This window comes from Coregonus lavaretus (genome assembly GCF_964263955.1).
Source record: "Coregonus lavaretus genome assembly, chromosome: 33".
Taxonomy (NCBI): Eukaryota; Metazoa; Chordata; class Actinopteri; order Salmoniformes; family Salmonidae; genus Coregonus; species Coregonus lavaretus.
Genome location: NC_140020.1, coordinates 26463995 through 26472103, shown reverse-complemented (window position 1 = coordinate 26472103; position 8109 = coordinate 26463995). Strand labels below are relative to the sequence as shown.

Sequence of the window (8109 nt, the reverse complement as noted above, 5' to 3'; positions counted from 1 at the left end):
TTTTATGATCTTAGTCAGATACTGTATGACTGTACTGCACAGCAGAGCACGAGCAAATGGGTCAGCTTCAAAATGTTAGTGATCAATTTAGTGATACCCGAGCCTTGCCCGTACACAGGACCAACACGTTACATATTGCGTTTATATTTTTGTTCAGTATATGTTGGTAACCAGTTTATAATTTGCAATAAGGCACCCGGGGGGTTTGTGGTATATGGCAATATACCAGGGCTAATGGCTGTATCCAGGCACTCTGCATTGTGTCAAGTTTAAGAACAGCCCTTAGCCGTGGTATATTGGCCATATACCATACACCCTTGTGCCTTATTGCTGAATCATAGCAGTCAAATGAGTTAAATCAACATCCATTGATGGAAAATGATCTGGCGAGTTTAATAAGGGCGAATTATCTTTTCTCTTGCAACATATTGAAATTCCTTTATGTTATAGCTAGCAAGAATGAAAACCGAATTTTGCGTCTGAGTTCATTACAAGTTACTACGATATTCCTTCTTAATTGGCTTGATAACGTTACGGAAAAGGGGTTTATTGTATAAATATGGCAACTCTTGCCTGTGATATTTTTTTGTGCCTAATTAGTAGGCCTTTTGGGCGGGTTTTGAGTGGTCAATGTTCATTTTTGCTTCATTGAGCTGGCAACCCTGGCTGTGGCAAGACAGGACAATGATAGAGATTCTGCTCGTGAAGTGAAATTGCAGGCGCAGATGCTCCGATTTCAAAACGATTTGGAGCACAGTTTTAAAAGTTAACTCGCTGACTATACAATGGACTAATTAGAAAAATAAAAGCATTACTTTTCAATGCATGAAAAACAAGAGGTGTGCCGTGAGAGCGTGAGAAGAGGGTCAATGCGTGTGTCTCAATGTGTGAGAGTTGGCAGCTCTGACCCAAGGCATGCTTGTTATATATTATACTTCATTGTCACTGTGAACTTTCAGGAGTAAATCAGATTAGGCTACTGAATATTTTATTGTGCTGCCTCAACAGAAAAACCAGGACTTGGGGACAGCCACTATCTGTCTTTCTGAGTTAAATCTGTCCTTTATGAGAGATGTGGTCGAGAGTGTTTAAAGCCTCATTGTTAGTTTGCTTTTCTTTTTTTTCTATTGGATTATATTGGATTGGGTTATATGTGATTATATTATATAAAATAGTTTTTAATTACATCAAATAAAATATTGTGTTACTTTTGTCATTTGTAATGGCCCATAGCCTACCACAATTATTGCATACGATCGGATTAATCAGAGAATCTGATCACATTTAAATGTTCAAAGAAATTCACCTTGCATTCTGCAGTGGCTAAAACGACCAGGAACAAATAATGGCGAAGACGTTTCCGCCCGTGCACTTATCATGGACGGTTTTTAAAGGCTTGTATTGGGGGAGGTGTTAGCTCAGATAACAAGCTAATTATTTGTTTTGTAAAACATAATAACGGTATTTGTTACTTAATTATTAGTTTGTGAGACGTGATTTAGCAATTTATAAAGGTTGCCATATGGTAAGTTGGCAGAAATGAGTCGAATCAATGAATTGTGCTTCATACATTTTTTAGTAGATAGCTAGTTTAGCGAACGTTTGCTGTTTCAAAAGCAACCAGCCTCCCATGTTTGGGATTCCCTAAAAACAGGTTCTGACTAGAGGGAGTACAGCTATGACCGGAAATTACTTTTTCGTAGCAGGTTAGGATAATTAACGTGGCAGGTTAGGAGACTTAGGTTAAGGTTAGGAAAAGGCTTGGGTTAGTTACAAATGTTCTCCTAACCTGCTACGAAAAGTAACTTCCGGAGCTATACTCCCTAAAAACGCGCCACTTCGATACAGCTACCACCGGAAGTGACTTTTCATAACAGGTTAGGAGAACATTTTCCTAACCTAATTCTCATAACCTGCTACATGAATTATCCTATCCTACTATGGAAAAGTCACTTCCGGTCGTAGCTGTATCGACGTGGCGTTTTTTTAGGGAATCTCTTCTCCCATGGTTAGTTAAAGTTTAAAATTGTATTATGTTAGATATTATTTATAGCATATAAAGGTAGCCGGTGTTGGCAATTTAGTTTAGATTCACTATAATATTTTACAATATTTGTAAATGACTAAATTAATTGTTTACTACAGGTGTTGTCCTCCCATATTGACAGCTGGGATGTGCCACAGAAGAACTAGAATGATGGCATCCTAAGAGTGGAAATAATACTATATTGTTAGTGGACACAATGCTAGCCAGGCATCATGGACCACAGGAGGCCTTTGGCATTATGGCGAAGACGCCACAAAGCAGGAATTATCAGTGTGTCACATGCTTGAAATGCTTTTCTTCTCCATCCAAACTACAGCGGCACATCCTTTCACACACAGGACAAAGACCATTTGTGTGTCACCTCTGTAAAAAGGCATTTAGGCAACTAGCACACCTGAAACTCCATATTAATACACATCTTTACCCAAAACATATTGAACGGAAGAAGATCAATGTAAAGTCTAGCTTGCATCCAAGTGGATATGAAAATGCCCCTCCTATAAAGATAGATAACTCAAATGCATGTTTGCAGATAGGCTCCTTGGACACAGTCGGTGCAGAGGGCACATTGGAGATGGGCATCAGTCCAACTGCACCTGTCGACAGAGTTGAGGAAAGATCTCTCTGTTCCTCTCGCTGTACCGCTGAACTCAATCCCCTACACTCCGAGGTCGAGAAGTTTGAGAAGCACCACACAAAAGAAGAGCCAATGAGGAACCACGATGACTGGAGTGAACCTGAGAAACAGACACTGGATGAGGATAAATCCACCAGAGATGAAACAGTGGACAAACATGCAAAACTAATTGAGAATTCAAACTCTCATAAATGCCCTGAGTGCTTTAAGCGCTTCAGCGCACCGTCCAAATTAAAGAGGCACTGCCTGATTCACACAGGCCAGAAACCATTTCAGTGCTACCTATTCAGGCATGCTTTTAGGCAGCTGGCCCATTTAAAGGTACACTACAGCATTCACTCTGGGGTCACCAAGTCGAGGAACTCCTCACTACCACAACAAAGTCTAAAATTTATTTCCCAAACCTAGAGGTCAAAAACCTGGCCAAGGAACTATCCATGTAACGTGTGGAAGGTGATTTAAACAGAAAATACATTTGATAGTCCACCAGCAAACTCATAAAGTTTCAGAGACTGCTGTGCACCCTGGTAAGTTAAATACTATAATTAAGGCCTACCTTCCACTTCAAACTAATTGTCCTTCCCAAGTAGATTTCCAAAACTCTGAAAGTTCTATAACGTACAACACAGAGCTGAATGGTAAGAGACAACTAGATGTTGTTGAAGGTTTATACAACTTATCCGAAAAATTGCATGACAGTGCAAAACATGCATCGCAGGAGCACATTGACCTCACTCGCTCCTCAGTCAACAGAAACAACAAGTCGCCTGTGTCTAATCGCACTGACCACACTCATACAAGCACAAGTAAGGTAAGGGAAAATCAGTGCATGATACAGTGGGAGAAAAAACGTATTTAGTCAGCCACCAATTGTGCAAGTTCTCCCACTTAAAAAGATGAGAGAGGCCTGTAATTTTCATCATAGGTACACGTCAACTATGACAGACAAATTCAGAACAAAAAATCCAGAAAATCACATTGTAGGATTTTTTATGAATTTATTTGCAAATTATGGTGGAAAATAAGTATTTGGTCACCTACAAACAAGCAAGATTTCTGGCTCTCACAGACCTGTAACTTCTTCTTTAAGAGGCTCCTCTGTCCTCCACTCGTTACCTGTATTAATGGCACCTGTTTGAACTTGTTATCAGTATAAAAGACACCTGTCCACAACCTCAAACAGTCACACTCCAAACTCCACTATGGCCAAGACCAAAGAGCTGTCAAAGGACACCAGAAACAAAATTGTAGACCTGCACCAGGCTGGGAAGACTGAATCTGCCATAGGTAAGCAGCTTGGTTTGAAGAAATCAACTGTGGGAGCAATTATTAGGAAATGGAAGACATACAAGACCACTGATAATCTCCCTCGATCTGGGGCTCCACGCAAAATCTCACCCCGTGGGGTCAAAATGATCACAAGAACGGTGAGCAAAAATCCCAGAACCACACGGGGGGACCTAGTGAATGACCTGCAGAGAGCTGGGACCAAAGTAACAAAGCCTACCATCAGTAACACACTACGCCGCCAGGGACTCAAATCCTGCAGTGCCAGACGTGTCCCCCTGTTTAAGCCAGTACATGTCCAGGCCCGTCTGAAGTTTGCTAGAGTGCATTTGGATGATCCAGAAGAGGATTGGGAGAATGTCATATGGTCAGATGAAACCAAAATAGAACTTTTTGGTAAAAACTCAACTCGTCGTGTTTGGAGGACAAAGAATGCTGAGTTGCATCCAAAGAACACCATACCTACTGTGAAGCATGGGGGTGGAAACATCATGCTTTGGGGCTGTTTTTCTGCAAAGGGACCAGGACGACTGATCCGTGTAAAGGAAAGAATGAATGGGGCCATGTATCGTGAGATTTTGAGTGAAAACCTCCTTCCATCAGCAAGGGCATTGAAGATGAAACGTGGCTGGGTCTTTCAGCATGACAATGATCCCAAACACACCGCCCGGGCAACGAAGGAGTGGCTTCGTAAGAAGCATTTCAAGGTCCTGGAGTGGCCTAGCCAGTCTCCAGATCTCAACCCCATAGAAAATCTTTGGAGGGAGTTGAAAGTCCGTGTTGCCCAGCGACAGCCCCAAAACATCACTGCTCTAGAGGAGATCTGCATGGAGGAATGGGCCAAAATACCAGCAACAGTGTGTGAAAACCTTGTGAAGACTTACAGAAAATTTTTGACCTGTGTCATTGCCAACAAAGGGTATATAACAAAGTATTGAGAAACTTTTGTTATTGACCAAATACTTATTTTCCACCATAATTTGCAAATAAATTCATTAAAATCCTACAATGTGATTTTCTGGAAAAAAATGTCTAATTTTGTCTGTCATAGTTGCCGTGTACCTATGATGAAAATTACAGGCCTCTCTCATCTTTTTAAGTGGGAGAACTTGCACAATTGGTGGCTGACTAAATACTTTTTTTCCCCACTGTATGCCTGAAGAAGTTTGACTATCCCTCCATACTCTCCCGACATCTATTGGTCCACATGGACATTAAGCCTTTCGGATGCACCGTCTGTAGTAAGTCCTTCAGACAGCTCTGCCATCTACAGACTCACATGAAGGCCCACTACGTAAAAAGCGACAATGTTTCATAAAGCATAGAAGATACCCCTGACCAACCAGGGGATATTATATTAAAGAACAAGCCTGTTTCTGAGGTGAAGAGAAATCAAAGTGAACATTTAGACCAAGTTTCTCAACCTCAGGAAGCCAGTAGAGACCTCAATGAAGTTGCTTGTTTCCTAAGCCAGTATGTTTTACCAGTCAGACCTACCTTCAGTCATTGCTCCACTGACAGTCTCTCCAACTATGGTGCTCAACAACCTGCATGGAACCCCAGTGGGAAGCTGCTACCTGGATTGGACTGTGTCACAGACACGAAGTCTTCAGTAGAGCCAGTTTCTCTCAGACAAGGACATAAGACAGACTACAAGAATACCAGTGATGTATTTGACAGCACACTGACACACCATTCACTAATAGGCATTACTAAACAAAGGGGTTGCATCTTATAAAATAAACCCACAATCCATGGCAGAGGGCGTTATTGTTGCCCGGTTTGATCAAAGCGCTTTGATGCTCCATCCAAGCTACAGCGGCATTCCCTGATTCATACAGGACAAAGGTCCTATCAGTGCCCCACTTTTAGACAAAAAGCTCATCTGAAGGTGCACCAGTCTGTTCATGAACAAGGGAAAGAGGCTAAACCCTCTATTATTCATAATGAAGACAGGCAGACCGAGTCTTTATCAAGACCGAAAAGGACCCCAAGTTCAAATGAAAAGGACTTTGTCTTCTGTAATAGGTGTGAAAATACTTTTATCGAGTGGCAGTGATCTCTCTGCTGTCCCTCTAGCTCAGTCCAACTGCCCCCCAACAAACAATGTCGACAGCCAAACACTGCCTTCTGTTGCACCTAGGAAATCAGGGGGGTACCTGTGCATGGCCTGTCTGAAGAAGTTTGACTATCCTTCTAAACTCTCTCGACATCAATTAGTCCACATGGGCATCAAGCCTTTCAGATGTACCGTCTGTAGTAAGTCCTTCAGACAACTCTGCCATCTACAGTCTCACACGAAGGTCCACTATAATAAGGCCACACTGCATGGGGATGAACAACAGAGGATCATCAACTTGGCTCAACTGGACAATGTGGTCCCCTGTAGCTCACTTGGTAGAGCATGGCGCTTGCAACGCCAGGGTTGTGGGTTCGTTTCCCACAGGGGGCCAGTATGAAAATTTATGCACTCACTAACTGTAAGTCGCTCTGGATAAGAGCGTCTGCTAAATTACTAAAATGTAAAATGTAAATATTCCCCTAGAGGATGGGGCTGTTTCGAAGGGACACATTTTTGCAGCAGGTCTTCATCAAGATGAACCAGGCCCAAGTCAAAGTTTTGGAAATTACGAACAAAATTGTAATTGCAGACAAAATGGTCATGGTGGTGAATCATACACTCACTTCTGTTTAACAGAAAGCACAAACCAATCAACAGAAATCAACAGAAAGCATGAACCAACCCCAACCCCTGAACAGTCAGAAGACATGAAAACCATGAAGTCCGGGAATAACTGGAATACTGCTGAGGAGAAACTTGTGGAAAAGTTTCCCTCGGATGAATATTATGGGCAGCAAAACCACCCCCAGCTTCCTAACTAAGCCCTTATCCATATCACCAAGAAACCACCAAAAACAAACAGGCATATCCTATTGCAAACCAACATGTTCCTTACCTGGAGGATAGACCTAATTCACAATATGGTGCTAAAGAGGAGGACGGGTTAGAGGTTGGCCTTAGGTCAGAGTTTAATGTTACATATAAGTCAGAACCTCCCAACGACCTTCATGTCTGCACAGGCTGTAGTCAGTGTTTTACCACCAAGAGGAAACTGAATCATCACAGGTGTTCTCAGAGACATTTAGAGAAAGAGAGACAGGCGAGCTCGTATCAGTGCGCTATCTGTTTCAAAAGCTTTGAGGCTCCCTCAATTGAAAATACACTATGGTATACACACAGGCCAAAGGTCATTTCAGTGTACAGTGTGTGGAAAGGCTTTCACCCAGCCAGGCCATTTGAAGACACACCTGCAAATCCACAGCTAAAAGAGTTGGGACTGTCATCTACTGTATAAGGACTAATCAGAGATCTCCACACACTCAGATGTTACTTACACAACTTACCTTGCTATGCTCCTCTACTCTCCAACATTAGCTTTTTGGATTGCAGAATATGTTCATCCTTATGAAAAAGTCAATATGTTGTATGTTTCTTTTTGTGCCTTTCTATTCTGTCTTATTTTCTTGAAGTGTCTCTTTGTACAGTGAGGGGAAAAAGTATTTGATCCCCTGCTGATTTTGTACGTTTGCCCACTGACAAAGAAATGATCAGTCTATACATTTAATGGTAGGTTTATTTGAACAGTGAGAGACAGAATAACAACAACAAAAATCCAGAAAAACACATGTCAAAAATGTTATAAATTGATTTGCATTTTAATGAGGGAAATAAGTATTTGACCCCCTCTCAATCAGAAAGATTTCAGGCTCCCAGGTGTCTTTTATACAGGTAACGAGCTGAGATTAGGAGCACACTCTTAAAGGGAGTGCTCCTAATCTCAGCTTGTTACCTGTATAAAAGACACCTGTCCACAGAAGCAATCAATCAATCAGATTCCAAACTCTCCACCATGGCCAAGACCAAAGAGCTCTCCAAGGATGTCAGGGACAAGATTGTAGACCTACATAGGGCTGGAATGGGCTACAAGACCATCGCCAAGCAGCTTGGTGAGAAGGTGAGAACAGTTGGCGCGATTATTAACTGTCAATCTCCCTCGGCCTGGGGCTCCATGCAAGATCTCATCTCGTAGAGTTGCAATGATCATGAGAACGGTGAGGAATCAGCCCAGAACTACAC

General features: G+C 42.0%; 1 pseudogene across 1 annotated transcript; it reads left to right on the top strand.

Moving 5' to 3' along the window:
- Window positions 1–2243: 2243 nt before the first annotated feature.
- On the top strand, window positions 2244–7298 carry LOC311108396 (annotated as a pseudogene). The gene is made up of 3 exons: window positions 2244–3521; window positions 5127–6356; window positions 6517–7298. The product of its transcript is annotated as an uncharacterized misc_RNA (transcript).
- Window positions 7299–8109: the final 811 nt, after the last annotated feature.